The sequence below is a fragment of the Lepisma saccharinum genome, chromosome 26 (assembly GCF_977018435.1).
Source record: "Lepisma saccharinum chromosome 26, izLepSacc3.1, whole genome shotgun sequence".
Lineage (NCBI taxonomy): Eukaryota > Metazoa > Arthropoda > Insecta > Zygentoma > Lepismatidae > Lepisma > Lepisma saccharinum.
Window position 1 is genome coordinate 46,294,862 of NC_139254.1, and position 24,030 is coordinate 46,318,891.

At 38.1% G+C, this 24,030-nt stretch overlaps 1 protein-coding gene across 1 annotated transcript in view; it reads right to left on the bottom strand.

The window, feature by feature from the left end:
- LOC145979699 (alpha-tocopherol transfer protein-like) overlaps positions 1-17,174 on the bottom strand; it is a 57,121-nt gene extending 39,947 nt beyond the window's left edge. Inside the window, exon 1 of the mRNA XM_083112674.1 lies at positions 17,115-17,174. The gene's annotated coding sequence lies outside the window, so the exon portion shown is untranslated. The remainder of the gene's footprint in view (positions 1-17,114) is intronic.
- Between the last annotated feature and the right edge of the window lie 6,856 nt (positions 17,175-24,030).

Sequence of the window (24,030 nt, forward strand, 5' to 3'; positions counted from 1 at the left end):
GGTTTGGCTTCGTTTCTGTGCGCACTTCATTGCACGGAAGGAAGCTGATGACACCATGAACGTCTTGTTGTTCGCGCTAACATTGATTTCAACCGTGTGTCGAGTCGTGCGTTTCTTTACAACCGAACCGTGTACAAGAAGATTTAAAAATGAAGTTACCTTGCATTGCTTTCACAGGGAAACGACATTCCAGAATTTTCTCTGAATTTAGAACGTAAGTACTTTTCGTTATTGAAATTTCATTAAACATACAGGCTAGAGGCCTGTGCCTGTAACCGTTTTACTGTAATCGTTAACTATTATGCACACTTCTCGGTATTTTGGCTGCAAAAATAAGATTTTATTGCCACTTGATGCATTATTGGAGCTCTTCATTTTAACAGGCATATTGGTTGAGAAGTATGAGAATATATGGACAATGTGTTGCTCTCATAACCCTTCTTTACTATCTTGGAATATGCACAGAAACTTACACAGTCATTATTTACTGCAACGGAGAATGATTCAAATGCTATTTTATTAGTTATTCAATAGTCGAATTAGTACCCACGGAACAAATAACGGTTACATATTGAAAGCACCAACAACTCTCTTTTCAACATTGCTGGATCTTCTGATCTATCGATCTTTTGAGTCTACAGTCAAAATACTTGATATAACATGAATACCCATAAAATTAAATAATTCGTAGACACTGGTGGACGCAGAGGAGGGGGGCGAAGGGGCTACAGACTCCTCCGAAATTTTGTGAAAATAACATTTTCAAATAAAAGCTGTGAAGAACTCAGGTAAAACCGAGTGGTGAAAGCAAACTCGCCTTAAAATGACTCCCGACTGCGTGGATAGTTTTTAAAATGCGGAATACCTTATTGTGCATGTCGCCCCCTCTAGATAGAAGCTATGCATTATTCAACTTTACAATTGCAGCCTCTCCAGAAAAAAAAAATTCTGCGTACGCCAGTGTTCGCAAATGAAATTTAGTGGACTAAAGGGATAACCATGTTCTTCTACGACGGAGAATTTAATATCTCAATGGTTCTAATTGTGTGTCTGTCAGTGATTGTCAATATATTGATACCAATATTCAACATTATAGTCATCGGGAGTCCGGTGCAAATTTTGGAGAACACCTGGACAAAATTAGCAGGGGCGGCTTAAGGGCTGGGCGGACACCAAACCGGAAGTCATCTTTGAGCGCCAGAACCTAAATTTCAATTACATAAACGTGGCCATTGGTTTCAATAAGAGTTGTTACAAGCCAGCTAACAAGAGATAGAAAGAAATTAGTTTCGAGAAAGAAAAATAGATGGCAGCACAAGTATCGATTCATTTAAAATACGAATATGATAATAATATGTAGTTCAGACAAAGTGCAGTAAACAGGAATTTTATATTAATATGCTTGAAATGTAAGCTTCGTCGTCGATGTACATTTATCGCATATTAAAGCCCGCTTTGAAACAAGCAACCTAGTATCTCACTCCTTGTACAGTAGGGGATATTGTACAGTCACGGCCTATTATGGGTTGTAACAATATCATTGAGTTTCAAGGGGATCATAACAAACCAGAAGTATGCGTGACTATACCAGTTTTCACAATTACTCCATTATCGTAATACGTATCGTGATATCTGCGCTATTACACGACACACCAGTCTATATGCTATACTTGTGGAATGTATGCCTCACCTTTGCCTTACTGTACGTACAGTGGTATCCATGAGTATTACCGTGGAAATTGTCCATCACCATGTTCGTGCACTTTATTCGACCCAAAAAGAGCTTCAAGAATTAAAAGAAAACTCAAAACAAGCTGTTGACAACTTCTGCATCAGCATACATAAAAATCCATCTCTTAAAAACAAATAAGATGTAATAGAAAAATTAATGAAAATAGTCATGGACAATTTGTACGGAAATACTCATGGATCCCACTTTAAATAACCAGGTTGCACACACATATTTTAAATGCACGGCCTTACTGTGCATAAAATACCAAGTCAACAACCAACTCTTAACTTTTAATATCATTGTGTCTTTCACTTCACGATTCATATATGAGGGCCCAATTTCACACACAGGGCAGGCGGAAGGCGGGGGGGGGGGGGGGCAACTGTTCCACCGCCCAGAGCGGTAAATTTTTAGGGCAGCGAAATTTGAAGAGAAGAAAAAAAAAAGCCTATTGAAAACTTGAAAGTTATTAAGAGGGATGATCGGAAAAAAAGGTTACAAAGCATGTAACTTTTGTTTTATTCATTGTAACGTAACGAAAATTTATGTGTAAATTAATAACATGTTTGTCTTCTTGCGGGTTTGAAGACTTCGGATTCTGACCATGTACACCCGAGAAGCGGACATTTAAATTGGTGACTCGTCTAGAAAATTGGTCAAGAGTAGAAGTGAGGCCAGTGGTGCGGTTCCTGTGGGCCAAAAACACTACACCTGCTGACATTCATAGGCAGATTGTGGAGGGGTGTAGGGAGGGGGAAATTTCAAGGCAACATGTAGCGAAGTGGTGTCGTGCCTTCAAATAAGGACGGACAGTATTGTTAATGACAAGCCTCGACACAGCGGTAGATCCAGTACCTCAGCCACTGACGTGAACTGTGCCCTTGTAGATGAGTGTATTCGTGAGGACAGAACAAGAATATTACGCTCAATATCAGCTGAGCTGGGACTACCATTTGGTTGGCTGGCTACCATTATCTGACATGTGATGATGTCAAAAGAGCTGCCTCACGGTGGCTACGAGAACTTGACGCGGATTTCTGTGCAACCGGTATGGAAAACCTCATCTACCGTTGTGACAAGTGCTTGAACAAAAAAGGTGATTACATCGAGGACTAGTGTTGAGTGCCGTCCATCATCAGGTGTGTTGATCTTCCAGCTATGTCTAACACATATAGCATAATAGACTTTGTAACCTTTTTTTCGATCATCCCTCGTATATTATATTACTTGGAAGTTAATATATGCCAACACACCATTTTCAAGGAACATATAAGTAGTCTCACTTTAAAAACACTGAGTGCCACAAGGTGGGAAAGCGGATTCGATGCCTTAACTCCGTTGATATATCAAATAGGAGAGATCTATGATGCGCTCCATCAAATAATTGCCGACAATAAAATTATCCAAATTGGTCGCGCATGAGGCTCAGTGTATTGCAAACCAGTTCTGTGGCTTTACATTCCTTAGCTTACTAGTTATCTGGTATGACTCTTTACTCCACGTAATGTAATGAGCAAATGTCTTCAAAACATTTATCTACGATGTGTTAGATGAATTCTTGCAAACATATCAGCGCTTTGAAATAAGCAGGAGTGAAAAATTTCAAAGTTCCTTGGACGCCACTTTGCAGCCTGGCAAGGCCTCCCTCCCTCCACTCGTGGAGGCGTCGGGGGGCTGCAACCTGTGAGTCCCGGTTGATGAGAAAGAATTAGCATCGAATTTAGATATAGATGATCCAAAGATAGGCAACACTATACTGGGCCGAAATCGAAAGAAGAAGCAGTTTCAGTATGATGAAACGGTACAAACTTTAGTTTTATTACCAGGTCCTAGACTTTTATTTTAACTCTAAGGCGAAAGATTTGAGCAGCTTAAACATCATAGTGAATTTTCAATTTCTTTTATGATATTAGTAAGCATAAGGAAATGCCATCTGATCTTTTGTGTGGAAAGTGTAGAAAACTCCCGGAATGTTAACACATGAAGGCTACTAAATTAAAAGATGAACTAAAATTGCTTTCGGATATAATAAAAATATTACAACAAAGGAGACCTTAATTTGATAAAGGGTCATGATTTTGCACCTAATGTGAGTGTAGAACTTCGAATTCATTAACTGTGTCGGTAACCGTGGCAAGTGGCGAACAAAGTTTCTTTTCTTTAATTTAGGCAAATGAAAATACTATCTTCGGTCAATCATGTCTAAAACACGTTTCTTTCCATTTTATGCAAGGTACCATTATACGAAAAAAAATTACATGCAAAGTTAAAGGTAAATTTCCCTGTGCATATATCACCATGTCTTGAAGGCACATTTAGGGGATGTGGGGGTAGGGCGACACACATTCTCGATCTCGGCTATTTTGGAGGTGTGATCAGAACCACTCTCCAGCCCCCTTTACTTCCCAGTGTTGCCCCCAGGTACCCATTAATGTGAGGCTGGTTGAACCCCAGAGCCGATTTATGCGGGGACAACACAGGAAAGAATTAATACTTTAGATCACCCACGCGGAAGATCCGGGAATATTACATGTAATTATCTTAAAAATCCATTCATATATCGCAGACGTATAAAGGTAAACATATGAAGTCAAGCTTTCATTTCTTTCCTAATACTTGTTACATTTAAGATACGTTTAAGAGAGAGAGAGAGAGAGAGTTTCATAAAGTATAATAATTATATCAAATTTGTGCCGCATTTTTAAAAGTTTAACTGTGGTCGAGCGAGACATTCTGTTGTGCTTAATAGTATTGTAATAGCTTAACAAATCTCATTATTTATTTTATAGTTTGATGTTTTACTTAGGAATATATTGATTTTCAATTTCCCGTTGCTGGATTATAAGAGGGGGGGAGGTTGAAAGGGAGAGAGCCATTTGCTGCCACCGCCCAGGGCGGCAAAATTACTATCGCCGGCCCTGGTCACAGAGAACTTACCCTTGCACGTGTACAGTGTCTCTCAAAAGTTTTAGGACAACGACATTTTAAACTTGGCAACCCAATTTACACAAGGCGTTGGTGGGTTGCGTGTAGAGTTAGGCTCAATTTCAGGGTTGCCACATGCACAATAGATATTTATAAAATACGCGAAAGGAATAAAAGCAAGTAATATTGTATAAAATTATGAAAAATATCACTATTATATCGCAAGTGACAAAATTCTTTCTGAAAGAAAAAAAAAAGGTTTCTTAGTATTTCATCGCTGATGAGTCTACAGAAAGGAAAAGAGGTGAGAGGAAACGAAAGGTGACAAAGGAGAGGAGAAAGAGAAAGCGAAAGGAGAAGAGGAAAAGTAGAGGAGAGAAGAAAGAGAGGATAAACGAGGAGAGGAGATGTAGTGAGGAGAATGGAAAAAGATTCTAGGATGAGATTTATTTATTTATTTATTTATTTATTTACTGCTCTCAACAGAGGTAAACCTCCAATTACAGACGGCAGGAAAAAAATACAAAGAAAACAATACAATTAGCAAATATATAAACATACATCCACCGATAATACAATTAATCAATAACATAATCAATAATTAAATTAAACAATCTGACGCTTTCTCTTGTCTTTCACCATACAAGAACAAAGACTTGTGCAATAATTACATACATAAAATACCTATAGATATATAATTGTAGAATACAATGGAAAATAATGGGAGAATAGTGATACCGGAATGATTACAGTGTATTTTGTCATAATTCTGTTTCAATCATTTTTTTATATACTGTGAATGGCAATGATAAATCTAAGGCCTGGTTATTCATTGAAAGCGTATTATACAAATCACACATTCTACTTAATGGGCTGCTTTTATATTTCTCAGTTTTGGGAATTTTCGGAATCAGTAAATTTCGCCCACGTAAATTACTTTTTCTGGTATTGAATTGTAGTTAACTGAGGAAATAACTATTGTCTAACATACCGTTTACAGTTTTATGTAAGTATAAGTGATACAGAATATTCCGCCTATTACAAAGGCTTTTAAAATTAAATTCATGCAGCAAATTTTGATATGGCACATTATATTGTACTGGCTTTTTATATTTTATATAATATAAATACCTCAAAAATTTCTTCTGTGTTCTCTCCACGGTATTTTCATGCGATTTGTAGATTGGTGACCAGATAATAGAAGCATATTCCAGTCCACTTCTTACAATACTGTTGTATATGGTTGTTATACAGTTTATACTTCTGAAATTCTTAGTATTTCTAATAACAAAGCCTAGTATTTTGTATGCGTTATTAACAGCATGTGAGATATGCTGTTTGAACGTCAAGGAAGAATCAATAAAAACACCAAGGTCTTTTACTACGAACACCTGAGGAAGCAATTGACTATTTACAGAGTATGTATAATGAATAGTATTTCTCTTATTTGTTAACTGCATAAAGCAGCACTTCTCTATGTTAAAACTAAGATCATTTATACAACTCCACTCATATAATGCATTTAGATCTTCTTGAAGTTTTAATGTATCTTCTACACTAGTAATTTCTTTATATAATTTTACATCATCAGCGTAAATAAGGCATTTTGAATACTTAACATAAGTTGGCAAATCATTTATAAACAACATAAATAATAGAGGCCCGAGATTTGATCCTTGGGGCACACCAGAGTTTACATAATACTCACGAGATATTGATTGTTTATATGTTACATATTGCTTTCTTCCCTGAAGATATGATTTGAATAAATTTATTAAATTGATTGTGAACCCAAAAGTTGATAACTTACGTAAAATAAGATTATGTTTAATTCTATCAAATGCTTTAGCAAAATCAATATAAATTGAATGCACACTTGATCTATTATAAAAGGCATTGTGGACATCTTGGACAAAATTTACTAGGTTAGTTGTAGTGGATCGGGATGGATAAAAGCCATGTTGATTGCTACTTATATAGCTTCTAACATGCTTAAAAATCCTTGAACACAAAATTTGTTCCCACACTTTTGCTGGAGCACACAGAATGGCAATCCTCTGTAGTTTTCAATTTTTGGATTTTCACCTGATTTAAAGATAGGACATATTCTTGTTAACTTCCAGATTGTAGGAAAAGTTTGCGTCCTCATAATTAGATTAAATATTAAGCATAGAGGCGTTTTAAGCACTTCAGCGCACCCTTTAAGTAAATATGGAGGGATTCCATCAGGCCCACTAGATTTTTTGGGTTTTAATTTTTTTATTGCCTCCCAGTATTCCGGTTCAGTAATTTTGTGCTTGAGAGTGAATTAGATACGCATAATTCCCTTTGCTCTGTTACATCATACGTGCTTGGAAACTCAGAATAGACAGATTTAAAGTAACAAGCAAAGTTATCGACTATACCTTGATTTGTTCCTATTACATTATCCATATACGTATGTCATACTTTGGTTTGAATAAGTATTTCTACCTTTTCTGGTTTTTACGTAACTCCAGAATGATTTACTATTTTTCTCAATACTTTCTTCTGTTTCTCTTAGGTACATATTATCTGCCTTATCTATGAGTGTTTTTACTTTTTTACGAGTATCTTTATACTTAATTCTACTGTCGCTATCGTATTTCATGCGCCTTCTATGTCGTTCTTTAAGTTTAAGTGTTTCAATGATCTCTCGCGTAAATCAACAACGATATTTATTATTTGCATAGATTTTCTTTGTTGGTACTTTAAGATTAAATGTTGAGTTAATATTGCCATTAAAGAACTTTACAGCATCATCTACATTATACATGCTACTAATAGGTGCCCAGTTTACATCACGTAACATTTCGTAAATTCCAAGAAAGTTTGCCTTTCTAAAATTCAACGATCTGACTGGGTTATTTTCTATAGTATTTGTTGATTTTGCGAAAAGTAGAATTAATACTAACGATGAGGATGAGGAAAATGGAGCAGAGAAGAGAGAAGAGGAGAAGAGGAGACGAGAGGAGGGGAGTGGAGAGTAAAGTAAAGGAGAGAAAAAGAGAAGAACGAAAAGATGAAGAGAAGAGTGCAGTGGAGTCGGAAATCTGAGACAGGAGATACGAGGAGTGGAGATGAGTGGGATGGAGATAAGATGCGAGAAAAGTAGGGAAGGCGATATGAGATAAAAGCAGAACGAGCAGAAGGAGAGGAGAGGAGAAGGAGAAGAGAAGAACAGAAAGGACTGAAGAGAAGAGGTAGTTGCAGAAAATATCGTCTCAGCGTCAAGAATTGATGCATTGGTCAAATTATCGACATGAAACATTCAATAACATTTTGAAATGTATTGGAGAATGTATTAGATCGGTTCGAAATGCCTTTTGGCTTAGTTCAGAGCAAGGTAAAATCTTCCATGTAAGATCTTTGATTTTACCTGCGATTATACCACTAAAAACATGAATGTTATTTGAATATTTATAAAAATTAACCAATTTTTGTCCACTTCTCGGTTCGCTGAAATGGAGATTTTGTAATTTAATATTTTCCCTCCCCACCATCGTTAATTCCAAACTGAATCATTCCGTTTCACACGGCGTGGACAATGAACACAATGGGATAGGTCTAAAACTTACGAAAATTTACTGCCACCGGAAGGGTTTGAACCTACGACCATCAGATTGACAGTCCTGAACGGTAAACACTACCCTACAAGCTTTCGCTCCTGAAAGTACGTAAGTAGAAGGAGCTGACCAATGTGAAATGTAGATGCAACTCTCCTCCTACATGTAATGTGCAAACAATACTTGTTTGTAACAAAGAAAACGAAGGTAGTACGACTCGGCGAAAACATTTAATGGAGAATTGCACACGATGAAAACTTTTCATTCGATATTTGCGTAGGTATCCTTGCATTGAACTCGAGTGGCAAAAGGGGTAAAATTAGTATGTCCTGAATTCCCAGAAATATAAATAGTTATTTCATTAATATTTGTCAATGTCTTTGAAGCAGTACACAATTATCGTTAGAGTATCATAATTCACTATCTTATACATGGAAATATCCCTTTGAATGTGTGTCAATTCATTTATTTGTTTATTATTTTTATAAATTCCATAGGCAGAACAATGTAGCCACTATACACTGTTATTACAAATAATGTTACCATGCTCTTGTTTATAATAAAATGAGAATTAAAAAAAGAACACCTAGTATGGAGGATCGAATGCTTTCAAGAACTCTAACCAATACACTACGCCCTTTGTTTCCCTTGGAGCAACAGTTCATAATTATTATGCCGCGTCCATATTGTAAACGTTATCCTGCAAAAAGAAGTTCAATACTCTGATATAGCTCTGTACTTATAGAATTACTCTATACACATGCATTTGAAATTTAACTCTGAATTTATTTCTTCGTGGCTATTATATCTAAGTTTGTGAATATACTTTATTTGTAATTTTATAACGGTTTCATGAACATCTACGAAATAGTTCCTTATAATAACCTCCGGTTGACCAAGGTGCCAATATAAACAAATGGATTACAGATTGTCTTCGAGCTTACATTGTTAAAAAGGAGCGGATACATGCATTACTATCCCAATACTTATTCAATAAGATTTCTTGTTTAACAGAAATTATTACTTAAACTATTGCATGTTGAGCTAGTGCCCACCTAGCCGCCTCTGATGAAATCTATCATTCTTCAGATTCTCTTTCAAATTCGACTCTGGTCACTTGTAACTTGCTGGGTGCAGACATTGTGCATCGATGCACAGTGTTTTGAGATAAGAAGCGGCCTTGAATAGCGTGAGTGAGTCACTTTGAATGCGAGCAAGCTACGCTACCAAGCTTGTCTGCCTTTGAAAACGAAGTCATTTTTTTTTTCACCGTTTCCGAACGCGATTGCTATTGTAGAAGTATATATTCTCTCAAAAGAACACGAAAGGAAATTTGACCAATATTCTCCCGTCGTTTAAAACCAAATATTATCTATTAAACGAAAAGTTCACGATTGTGAATAAACGGTTTAACCTATCTGAGCATAGGTTCGATCCCGGGTTCAGTCTCCGGGATTATTCGGCCTGTGTATAGGGCCGGTGGCAACCCACCATCGTGAAGAAATTGGGGAGCTCCGAGTGAGTGATCGTAATCCGGTCGCGAAGTCCTACAACAGCTGGGGGTCTGTCGGGCCACCCGTCCCCCTAGTCAGGCTGCAGATCTCCACGCACCCCTAGTGACCCGCCTGGGAGGGAGGCCAGCAGTCGGTAGGTAAGCCTTGGCCCAATATTGATCTGTAGAGCAATAGGATTATTATTATTTAAATAATAAAATTTAATAGAAAGATTCTCCGAAATTTCTCTCCCACTGTCTACGTCAGGCAAGTACCCAGGGGGGAGGGCATGCCCCGCTCGAACCATGAAAAAAATATTTAAATGTGAACCTATCAATAACTACGAAAATAACATCGTCGATTTTAGAAATGTGTAAAAATTTCAATTTTGTTCTTACATAAATGAATCCGTTTATTGCGCAAACGTCTTCAGGCTGCAATATTGGGTAGTTGTAGTTTTATAATCATTGATGCAAGGCTATCAGACGTACGATTCAGCGATTTTGTCAGGACAGTGCGTTACTTCCAATTACTGTCCCGACTTTTTCGAACTGCAATCGTGATGCGAGAATGTCTCTTTATTATTGCTTTTTCTTAACTCACAATTAGACATGTTCTTTATTGTAATAATAATTCCTAGTACGCAACATTTAATTTATAAACATATTATTTTCTAAACATAGAATTATCATGACTTTTCAATGGCGCTCGCACTATTTGAACTATTTTGTAATATCTCTCTCTCTCTCTCTCTCTCATATATATATATATATATATATATATATATATATATATATAAATTATAAATTTGGGTCTCGCCCCTCCCTCAAAGAAATCCTGCGTATGGGCCTGGTCTATGTCAATGGCAGAAATGCAAGCAATATTTGTATTTATTTTTAACCCAATTAAAGGAATGTGGGAGAATTTAAAAGAAATAAGAAAGAGCAGAACGACTGTTACTCTACTTTAAAAATTGTTGTTCTTCGAGGAAGAAAAATAAGAAGTATTTACTCCAGCACCTTAACACAGCGTCCCACGAGTTTCTCTTGACTAATACTGTCAAATGTGAAGTGATTTTATCAATAAAATTTTCCGCCTGTTTACGTTTAACGTTGCGCAGATTTGGTAGTTCGCAAACGGTGTAATTATTTCGTGTTACCTTACGCAAAAGCAAATACATTTCAGAAGACTGTTCTGAACACGACACTTGCGTCAGTAAACAAGCATTTCGTCCTTTGCAGTATCACAGGAAAATAATATCGTCCTGCAATGTTCAAGCCTCTAGATATTTTCCATTAATAATGTATAATCACAATAATAAGTTAGAAGAAATAACTCGCATTCGCAACTGCCAATATTCTCGTCTTTCTTCATCACTTCGAAAATTATTTCTCGAAGATATATGTTATATAACAAGAAAGCAATTCAAAATTAAAGTAAAAGTTCAACTACATGTATACCCAACGACATTTACAATATTGGAGGGACAGAATACTTAAAAATTGTTGTTTCTGTCGAAGGTAAGGGCGTGGTGTAGCGGTTAGAGTTCTAGATTGGGCTGCTAGCGGTCCCAGGTTCGATCGTCCACACTAGGTTTTCTTTTTTTAATTCTCTTTTTATTATAAACAAGAGCATGGTAACATTATTTGTAATAGCAGTGTATAGTGGCTACATTGTTCTGTCTATGGAATTTATAAAAATAATAAACAAATAAATGAATTGACACACATTCAAAGGGATATTTCCATGTATAAGATAGTGAATTATGATACTCTAACGATAATTGTGTACTGCTTCAAAGACATTGACAAATATTAATGAAATAACTATTTATATTTCTGGGAATTCAGGACATACTAATTTTACCCCTTTTGCCACTCGAGTTCAATGCAAGGATACCTACGCAAATATCGAATGAAAAGTTTTCATCGTGTGCAATTCTCCATTAAATGTTTTCGCCGAGTCGTACTACCTTCGTTTTCTTTGTTACAAACAAGTATTGTTTGCACATTACATGTAGGAGGAGAGTTGCATCTACATTTCACATTGGTCAGCTCCTTCTACTTACGTACTTTCAGGAGCGAAAGCTTGTAGGGTAGTGTTTACCGTTCAGGACTGTCAATCTGATGGTCGTAGGTTCAAACCCTTCCGGTGGCAGTAAATTTTCGTAAGTTTTAGACCTATCCCATTGTGTTCATTGTCCACGCCGTGTGAAACGGAATGATTCAGTTTGGAATTAACGATGGTGGGGAGGGAAAATATTAAATTACAAAATCTCCATTTCAGCGAACCGAGAAGTGGACAAAAATTGGTTAATTTTTATAAATATTCAAATAACATTCATGTTTTTAGTGGTATAATCGCAGGTAAAATCAAAGATCTTACATGGAAGATTTTACCTTGCTCTGAACTAAGCCAAAAGGCATTTCGAACCGATCTAATACATTCTCCAATACATTTCAAAATGTTATTGAATGTTTCATGTCGATAATTTGACCAATGCATCAATTCTTGACGCTGAGACGATATTTTCTGCAACTACCTCTTCTCTTCAGTCCTTTCTGTTCTTCTCTTCTCCTTCTCCTCTCCTCTCCTTCTGCTCGTTCTGCTTTTATCTCATATCGCCTTCCCTACTTTTCTCGCATCTTATCTCCATCCCACTCATCTCCACTTCTCGTATCTCCTGTCTCAGATTTCCGACTCCACTGCACTCTTCTCCTCTTCTTTTCGTTCTTCTCTTTTTCTCTCCTTTACTTTACTCTCCACTCCCCTCCTCTCGTCTCCTCTTCTCCTCTTCTCTCTTCTTTGCTCCATTTTCCTCATCTCTCCTCGAATCTTTTTCCATTCTCCTCACTACATCTCCTCTCCTCGTTTATCCTCTCTTTCTTCTCTCCTCTACTTTTCCTCTTCTCCTTTCGCTTTCTCTTTCTCCTCTCCTTTGTCACCTTTCGTTTTCTCTCACCTCTTTTCCTTTCCGTACACTCATCAGCGATGAAATACTAAGAAACCTTTTTTTTTCTTTCAGAAAGAATTTTGTCACTTGCGATATAATAGTGATATTTTTCATAATTTTATACAATATTACTTGCTTTTATTCCTTTCGCGTATTTTATAAATATCTATTGTGCATGTGGCAACCCTGAAATTGAGCTTAACTCTACACGCAACCCACCAACGCTTTGTGTAAATTGGGTTGCCTAGTTTAAAATGTCGTTGTCCTAAAACTTTTGAGAGACACTGTACAACTGGGCTTCCAGTGCATCCCTCACTTTTTGCTTGCTCGAGCGTTTTTCGCTCTAGCGAAGAAGTTCTCAATTCCGTACGCTATCTAGCGTAGTCCGTACCAACTATTTGCCCTTCGAGCGAAATTCTCTTCTCCTTGCAGCTCTCGATTCTACAGTACTCATTAAAGCTTATGGACGTATATAAAACTGTGGACGCAAGCCAAGCCCAAGTTCATGCTGTAAGTCTCACGGTATATCTCAACAACAATTATGTATTTCGAGTGGGGTCCAGGAGGGCCAAACCCTTCACTTACCAAGTCTAATATTAAATAAGCAAAATACTTGTTTGCAGTTGTCTCGTATGTGAAGCTGATTTATTGCTTCACTTATATTGTGATTATAAAGCTATATGTTGACAGTGCCTGCAAAATTTTACTCGTAGTACTACAATAAAAATTAGCATAAATAATGATCAGGGGATTTTCATCAGCTGGAACTAACAACCCATGTAAACATTTTTTGACGTTATTTTCTTGGGTAGGAGGAAATTTTTTATACAAATTTTAGTTATTAACTTGATGCAACTTCTTTAATAAATACTTAGTGTTATATTTTCCCTTTTTCGTAATAATAACAATAATTTTATTTTACCAGTATTTAACATATCTTAATAATATTTTTAAAATATGTATTAATCTTATTTACTTACTACTGACAAACTAGATTATTATTATTATTATTGGTATTGTTATTATTATTATTTTTGGTATTGTTGTTGTTGTTATTATTATTATTATTATTAAATGTGAGACAGTTCGGATACGTCACGAAATATAGTTCTAGACATGAAGTGAGTGTATATTTTGTGTGTGCGACTCACTCTATAGGTAAGTTTCAAGTGACGTCACGATGGGCACAGCTGCCATGTTTGCGGCAAATTTTATTTGTCGTTTGCAACGAAATATAAAATGATTTTTATAAAATTACAGAAAAAGGATAAGAGTGATTTATTCATATAATCGTTTATGTTTGTGCTACTGGTGAACTTGAGTGACTATCTATCAATTTCAGAAGAAAAGCATTAAGACAAATACAATAACAGTAACGATGTCCAAAGTCGACAAGATGTTTTGAGTTTGAGTTGAGTTGTTGTTTCAAGTTCACTTTGTGCACAGTAAGACTAATCTGTACTGGACCTACAGTTTAAAGTGGAATCCGAACCACTATGTGCCTCCACTGGGTATAGAATCGATAAGATATTGTTGACAGGGTCATGTGAAAGAAGAGGAAGAAGAATTGCAAGGAGATATCCAACACGTAGCGTTCTGTACATCGGCACATTAGTTTTAGATCAGGAATGTATATGCTAGTATCGCCAGCCTGCTTGAATTACGTATGCTAACAAGAACTGGCCTCAGCCATGGCTGCTCGATCCCACAATGCAACAGTTTGTGACGTAGGCGAGACACGGCTTTAGTTTTGTTCACTTCGCCAGCGACGTCCTTGTGTAGCTTTCAACCCTAGCCGAGGACATCTCAGCGAGATGGATTTTAGACGAAGGTAGGTGGGATGAAGTGACGCGCGTAAGCTTGCTTAAAGCACACGAAGCTCTTCGCCCGAAGCCCAGCTCAACAGAGAGGTTATGGACATCTCTGAAATATAAGTGTGTGAAGGAATCATTAGAGTCTGAACGCAGAGTGTACAGAACAGTGGTAAACGGACATCATCCAGCACCTATGCAGAGCGATCAAAGTTAAGCAAGGTGAGTGACTGAATGCATACCTTACTTCTACAGTACCTTGTCTTCCTTACCTAAGCACACCGTCCTACAACGCCAGTGGTCCCTGGTTCGAATAGAGGCCTGGGCAAGGGTGTTCTATGTGTGTGCCTTCATCAATTTCATCATATCATCACTCATCTTGGCGATTATCCAGAAGTGGCGGGAAGGTGAAATAAACTAAACCAAATCAATCAGTTCAAAAATCAATTTCCTTATCTAATGTGGGGATGCGTTTCAGTCACGTTTATTTCCGGCTTTGCTTCATCCGGCTCTGTCTCCGTTCTTCTGGAGGATACGTAGTTAGGAAAGCTTGGGATTCCACAATCGAATTACGTCTTATCTTGTAGCAGACGCCTTTCAATCTGTGTCTCCAAGATGTCGTAGTGGCAACGATGTAATCAAGAGGTCCAAGGTTCAATATCCGCTCGAGGCACTTAGTGGTTCGGATCCAACTTTAAACTGTAGGTCCAATTACGATTAGCCTATGTCTAAAAAAAATGAACCTTAAACAAAAACTCACGTTATTGAAATCTAAAGTGAGGTTCCCCCGGATGGCATAGTGGTAAGGTCGTCGCTTTTAATCAAGGCGTCTCAGGTTCGATACCAGATGGAGACACATATTGGTTCGGATCTCAATATAAACTGTAGTTTCCGTCGCGATTAGCCTATTTGTGCATAAAGTTGACAATCATAAAATCAAAACTACATAAAAGTAGATTCAAAAACTAATCTCCGTGATGCAAAAGTCCTCTGTAGGGTCACGACCTGCGAGAGTGATTGCATTGGCTGACGAGCCGAGTCCCATTGACGCCGTTTCTGTCCTTCGAGACTTGGGACCGCAACTTCTTGCGAAGTAGCTCCACAATCACGACGCTGGGTCATTGACGGCTCCCACCGGGAATCGAACCCGGGACCGATCTCTCGAAATGCGAGAGCGATAACAAGAGTAATTTGTCGATATTTCACAAAGTACCAAATGTGGGGATTTAAAATTTTCTAAACTTTTCTAAAATGATCGATATATGTGGTGCAAATACGTGTTTGTTTGTTTGAATTAAGTCCACGCCATGAACAGATAGGCTAAACGGGACTGGACCTACAGCATGAATTGGATTCTGAACAACTGTGCCTCCAAATATCAAATCCGAGATCCCCTGATTAAAAGGCGATGACGTCATCACTCTTCCATCGGCGAAAGCCCGGCTAAAATACTAATTTAACACTACATATTTTTTTTCCCACTGTTTTGCCACCTGTCTATTAAAAACAAATAGTCCATTACATGCAAAAGTTTTTTTATCAATAAGTTATTACACAAAGTTTCACTTCTCCCTCTTGGTATCTCGCCATGAATTTATAAATCTAGGAAGTATTTTCATGGGTCGGGGAAATTTGGCAATCTCTGAGTTAGATATTCATTTCTATAAATCCTTATGTTACATAGGAATTAATAAATTGGTTCTGTCAACGAATACAGAATTTAAATTTACCAACAAGTAGCAGTCAACACTAAACTTAAGCCCACCTCCGTAGCGGGGTGGTGTTAGCACAATGCACGCCAAGGGATCCTGGGTTCTAATCCCGGCTTTGGTGTTGGTGTTATTTGTGGGTGTACCTTCATCAATTTCATCATAAGAACACTAATCTTCATCGCCGCGATTAGCCAACAGTTTCAGAAAAGCAACTCTGAATTACAAACTCTAATATATAAAAAGGGATATATGTGTGTGTGCGTGTGTGTGTGGAGCGATTTCAACCAAACTTGGTACGCATATCACTTGCAATATGGAAAAAAATACTGTGGGGGTAAGACATCCCTGGCAGCCCCAGGGGTGGAGAGGGGTGACATGTAAAAATAATAAAAAATGACAGATATTATTTTGGAATCCAAAGTTTTCGGGGTCTCTAAGATGAACAGTGACACTCCCAATGCTGTTCAACTCCAAGACACCCCTGGCACCCCTCGGGGTGGGGGTGGGAAGAGGATAACATGTAAAAATAATAGAAAAAAACGATATTAGTGTCGAATGCGTAGTTTTCTGGGTCTCTAAGATGAATAGTGACACTCTCAATGCCGTTCAACTCCACGTTCATTTTCCACTATAGTTAGAATTAATTACTTTCCTGTCTAATAGAAGATTGGGATAAATAAATACCCGGGCAACGCAGGGAAATCAGCTCGTTAGGACAATGAATTTTGGCCTTCCTGATCAGAGTTTCTGTGATATTTCTTGGTTTGGGAAATCACTGATTGGCGCTAGTTCTTAGATAGTTACATTGTTAGTGATTTAGTTTACAAGGAACATATCAACTATGCCAGAGAAACTATTGCAAAACTAAAAGAAAAACAAAACAAAAAGAACTGTCTAGACTTACGGATATAGCAGAGTAATTGCACTTGTATATTTCAAGAGTAGTTTTACTGCAATGACTAAGTCGAATTGTGCAACTAAAGTAAGCTTTAGGAAGATAATTGTGCCACGTGATACCCGTTTGAAGGATGTATAGCATGTGAATTTTTCCCAAACGTGTACATTTCTCGTGGAAACTCGTTTTGCCCCTTCCAATTAAGCCACGTTTAGGCCAAGGCCAGGGCCTGCCATCCGGTTTTTCGTTTGCTTTACCTTGTCAAATTAGCTATTGTTTTCTGGCATTCCAGCTGCCGAAACCAGCTGCTTCTTCCTTCGTTACGATGCCGGGTCAAAACCGCAATTGGATCGAGAATCGAACCCAGTACTGTTAACATCAAAGGCGAAAGCGCTAGCTAGCTTGCTAAGCGGGAGATGGCTCAGACCAATATGGACACAAAACCCTTTATTATTGTTAAATATAACAAAGGTACAGTATTTGCAAATGTTGCTAATTGGTCTTATATTCCTCCTCCTCACTTTCTCCTGAATTAGATTCTTCCGTGGTTCACTTCAATCCATCAAGAACAAAGCAAAAAGTATCACTTTCGCGGTAGGTGTGCATCTAATTCAATATCGTCTGAATAGACAATGCTATAGATCCACCAAGACATTTGAAACCCTGGCGTGGAGACAGTGGCGCTAGTGTCGCTAGGCTAAGTTACGGTGAAGCCTGTGGTTCGCATACTTTCCAAGGTTTCAGAAAGTTTGGTATATCTATACTGAAAAAATACGCACTGTACAGCCACGGACAGTTCTGAGTTGTAACGAGGATTTCTAAAATCCAGAACTATCCGTGACAGTAGAAGAGAGTATGAATTTATCCCTGCGATGATTATTTATAGATACGATCTCTAAAATCTCCATTTATCACTAATGGAGATGCAAGTTCAAGTTACGGCTAAGGAAATTAAAGTTGCGACTTTTCCCACCACAAAGAAAAACTTCAACCTGTCCTCTTTCTGTTCATATTTTGGTCTTCGCGATCGGAAGTTTGACATTTCGAAGAGAACAAGTAAAATGGTACTCCCATAAGCGTTATACTACGAGGGTTGTTCCGAAAGTTCTTGGACTGAGATCACTATTTGGAGTCCGAGTAAGTACTAGGGTTGATGTGAGTTTCCTTTTTGAAATAGTGCCCATAACACTCTGTACACAGATTCCAGCGATGCACTAGCTTCTCAAACACATGTTGCAGACTATTTTCTGAGAGTGTAAGGTAGTGGATGTGGCAGCTTTCATTTCCTGGTCCGAGCTGAACTTCCTTCCACATAACTCTTTCTTAAGTGTTAGAAATACCCAGAAATTGCATGGTGCGAGGTCTAGGCTGTACGGAGAATGGTCTAGAGGCGGCCCACCAATATTCTCTAACGCTGCCATAGCTTGCCTTGCCACATGTGGTACAGCGCCTTGAATAACGTAGTGTGGAAAACGGCACGGTTCTGCGCTCTCTGGCTGGTTCCACTCGAAAATGATACCGCTAGAGGCGCTGGTGTTGGACCCGGTGCTTGGTATTCGTCTGCTTATAATGGAAGTAAATGGAGTTTTCGCTGCAACGTCTGATTCTTTTACATGAAGCATTTCTATGAATGTGATAATTGCTATGATATTTGGTACAGTGGTCGCGAAGATATTAACGAACATTCTAGACAGTCGACCACGTCCTGTTATCGTCATACTTTCGTTAATAATACGGGAGAAAAAAATACGCGTGGAATGCTCTTGGCAAACTAAATTTTTGTGTATGAATTAGGTTCATTATTATTATCATCATCATCATTTCTTAGATATACACACTGAAGCATTTGTATTTTTGATATTTACTGTCTCTTTTCTTCCGCTTTAAACTAATCGCGGCGATGATGATAATGATGATTGCATGAAACGACAAGGGGAACCCCACAAAGCTTTCTTAGTGCCATCGACATGAGTGTAAGGAAACATTCAAAACAATGGGACAAGCGACACGGGATGTTCAAACTGTCACACTAGTGACACACACTTCCAGACTGTGAAATAGCATTCATTGCACATGAGGGTTCAAACAGCAAACGACACGTTCATATGGCGTATGTGACGGTTGATATACATTATATAAATATCAGCCCTCCACAGCTTCACTCTTCTCTTCACATACGAGAGTGAAATATCCCACGCGCCAAATAAGTCACTGATTGTTACGTAACGTATCAAGTTGCGCAGCCTTCTCGACAGAGGGCGCTCGCTGCCTCGGCACGTAACTTCGCGCATGCGTAAAATATACTTGTCGACCGAGTAGCGTTGGGAACTGGGTGAACGAGAAACAGACACAGTACAGTTCCGATACACTCGAGACCAAGGAGAGACCAGCATTAGACGCCAGCCGGAGCGGAGAGACGACAGGTATATTCAGTAGTTCGCGTAACAGGTGCCCGACCTTTTGCCTCTCCTTCGTTGCGTATTTGGCATGGCATTTTAACTGACGTTGTACGTTTGAGTTGCCATATCTTCCTAGCCATCTCGATTCTGCCATGTTGCGTAACGGGGAAGGAAGGAGGTCAGTATGGGGCTTTTGTCTAATTCATTTTTTTATAACTCTGGTACACGACTTGTTTAGTAACAAGAGATTAATAGTTCTATATTCATGAGCAACTTGTATTGACTTCCTTATTACAAGAAGAAATTGAGCAGTAATAAGTATTATTTTCTTTTTTGCCTCTTCACTCCGCAACCGGGTGGATTATTACGTATACTTTTTTTTTATAAATAATTCTATCAGTGACTTGTTTCGGTACCATCTCAAATAGTGTATGCACGATTGTTGGGAGGTGTTTCAAATCGGTGTATCTATTTATATATAATTGGGTTTTAATATTTGGATGAAGAATTGGGAAGAGTTCATTGCTATTTATTATAGGCTGTTTAGAATAGGAACAAAAATAAGTAAACGACAAAAGTAAGGGATAGAGTGAATGCATAAATGGTATTTGCGGTCCGCTGGACATTATATTGTCAACATTATTGACTCCGTAAATATTCTTTGAATTGTTATATTCCGGGGTATTTAAGATACTGAACCTATTGTTCTGCTCAAGTCGCTGTTCTTTTTTTACCTAGTAAAACCTTTCTTGAATAAAACCTTGTTAAAATTAAGTACAATTTTTAATCAATCAAAGAGTATACTAAGATATTATTGTTCTGCAAATTAGCCGTTGACGTAGAATAATGAAGGGCGAAAGTGATAATTTATCTGGGTTGTTTTGGGCGTACGTAATTTTCTTGGGAGGGGGAACTAGACGATTCCCCCAATTCTCAATAAGATTGCGTTAACCCGGATTTATGCACTCGGCGATTTGAGTTCTTTGTCTCCTGGAGCAATAATAAAAAAAAAGATCCACGTAGTTCAGGGTAGTATATTGGGCTGGGCGAAATTATACTAAGGTAGCAGCTTCCAAAACATCATACGCTTCAATATTGTATTTAGAGAATTTTGGTATCGGGTAGCAGTGGTATATGCATAATTGAAGCGTAACAAAAAATATGATAGTATTCGCCACACGTATTCGCGTGCTACTTCTTACTTCGGTCGGAAAGCTCCTTAAAGGAAGGGTGCTGAGACCGAAGCGACGCGCTACAGGGGAGTTTCAAACTAAGTGACAAGCGACATGGCGACATCGTGCCTTCAGTCTATTAGCAAGCGTTGCTTGCGAACAACAGATAGGCGACACTATAAAGCGCACATTACAACAACAGATCTAGGCGACACGATAAGCCACACGTGTCGCTTTGTCGCTTCTGCGTCGCTCAAACTGGGCCATTTCCTCAATAGCTTGCAACATGTTGCCGTGGTTTGTTGTTCGCGCATACGAGATGCAATGAGTGTCTTGCTTTAGTGAGATTGCGCACCAAAGCGACAAGCGGCACGCGACACTTATCGCTTGAGGATTTCACCAACCGGACGCTGGCCTGTGCTTCCCGTCATGCCGCTACGATGTGAAATGTTGCTCTTGATTGGCTCCTTTCCAAGCAACATGTGTCGCTTCGGTATGAAAGTTGCCTTGGACCAAAGACCTGTGTCGTTTTGGTGTGAAATCCTCGTATCGTTTGTCGCGTGTCGCCTTGGCCTAAAATCTTCTTGAGGAAACGGTGCAGTCAGAGCTTTTGTCCCTACGGTTCGAAAGGCTACATTGATTACTGACTGCTCGCTTTCAAGCGACAATTGTGGTTTGTCGCCTCCGTATGAAATATCTCTCAGGATACTATTTATATTCTAATAACATAGAAAAATAAACTCTAATACACAGTCCAAGACCTGAGTTCCGGAATCACATTGCGATGTTTCTTCTTGTGTTACGCACGCATGCTATTTATTAATTAATTTTATTTTACTTTTATTTCCAAATTAATGCCTTTTCGTGACTGCAAATCACTCCACAAATATAACTGTTTCCATCAATTCACGTACCGCCTTTCAAGATAAACAAATCTCTATAATATATTCCAAAAACTAACAAAGCCGCATTACTTTCATAAGAAAATTAGCACAGATTCTGATCGCACTGCCATCTATGTTCTCATCAGTCGCGGGAACCAGTTTCTTGGGTCGTTTTCCACACTACGTTATTCAAGGCGCTGTACATGTGGCTTAGTGCTATTCTGCAGGAGAAACCATTCTTCATGAAGCAGTTCAGTGAACGCGGCAGCCATCTTGCACAAACACGAGAGAGACATTTTCAGATTTTTCGTGACATCTTGCTACACCAACATTCAGTTTAACTGCCAATTCGCGAATCGATAAACGTCTATCTTCTTTCAACAATGTCTCTGCCTTTACAATGTTCTCATCGTTCACTGATGTTGATGGATGCCCACTTCTCGCCTTATCCTGCACATTGCGTTGGGATCATTTCACTGGAACCCGACAATAACGAAACTCGAAATAAAATACATACACGAATTGTACTCGTTTTGTACCGAAATGTACCACAAAAATTTCGTTTTGTACCAAGTTCCTTATACCAGATATCGTATACCAAAATACCGGGTTCCAGTGAAACGATAAAACCCCGACAATCGAATTTCGACGTCTTTATGATGTCATCGAATTGTACTCGTTTTGTACCGAAATGTACCACAAAAATTTCGTTTTGTACCAAAATCCTTATACCAGATATCGTATACCAAAATACCGGGTTCCAGTGAAATGGTATTTTCGAATATCGAAAATTGAGGTTCTGATACTGCCACCGAATAGTACTCGTTTTGTACCGAAATGTACCACAAAAATTTCGTTTTGTACCAAGTTCCTTATACCAGATATCGTATACCAAAATACCGGGTTCCAGTGAAACGATAAAACCCCGACAATCGAATTTCGACGTTTTTATGATGTCATCGAATTGTACTCGTTTTGTACCGAAATGTACCACAAAAATTTCGTTTTGTACCAAAATCCTTGTACCAGATATCGTATACCAAAATACCGGGTTCCAGTGAAATGGTATTTTCGAAATTCGAAAATTGAGGTTCTGATACTGCCACCGATTAGTACTCGTTTTGTACCGAAATGTACCACAAAAATTTCGTTTTGTACCAAGTTCCTTATACCAGATATCGTATACCAAAATACCGGGTTCCAGTGAAACGATAAAACCCCGACAATCGAATTTCGACGTTTTTATGATGTCATCGAAATGTACTCGTTTTGTACCGAAATGTACCACAAAAATTTCTTTTTGTACCAAAATCCTTATACCAGATATCGTATACCAAAATACCGGTTTTCAGGGAAATGGTATTTTCGAAATTCGAAAAATGAGGTTCTGATACTGCCACCGAATAGTACTCGTTTTGTACCGAAATGTACCACAAAAATTTCGTTTTGTACCAAGTTCCTTATACCAGATATCGTATACCAAAATACCGGGTTCCAGTGAAACGATAAAACCCCGACAATCGAATTTCGACGTTTTTATGATGTCATCGAATTGTACTCGTTTTGTACCGAAATGTATCACAAAAATTTCATTTTGTACCAAAATCCTTGTACCAGATATCGTATACCAAAATACCGGGTTCCAGTGAAATGGTATTTTTGAAATTCGAAAATTGAGGTTCTGATACTGCCAACGAATAGTACTCGTTTTGTACCGAAATGTACCACAAAAATTTCGTTTTGTACCAAGTTCCTTATACCAGATATCGTATACCAAAATACCGGGTTCCAGTGAAACGATAAAACCCCGACAATCGAATTTCGGCGTTTTTATGATGTCATCGAATTGTACTCGTTTTGTACCGAAATGTATCACAAAAATTTCATTTTGTACCAAAATCCTTGTACCAGATATCGTATACCAAAATACCGGGTTCCAGTGAAATGGTATTTTTGAAATTCGAAAATTGAGGTTCTGATAATGCCAACGAATAGTACTCGTTTTGTACCGAAATGTACCACAAAAATTTCGTTTTGTACCAAGTTCCTTATACCAGATATCGTATACCAAAATACCGGGTTCCAGTGAAACGATAAAACCCCGACAATCGAATTTCGACGTTTTTATGATGTCATCGAATTGTACTCGTTTTGTACCGAAATGTACCACAAAAATTTCGTTTTGTACCAAGTTCCTTATACCAGATGTCGTATACCAAAATACCGGGTTCCAGTGAAATGGTATTTTCGAAATTCGAAAATTGAGGTTTTGATACTGCCATCGAATAGTACTCGTTTTGTACCGAAATGTACCACAAGAATTTCGTTTCGTACCAAGCTCCTTATACCAGATATCGCATACCAAACTATCGGGTTTCACTGAAATGTTATTTCCGAAATTCGAAAATTGAGGTTCTGATACTGCCATCGAATAGTACTCTTTTTGTACCGAAATGTACCACAAAAATTT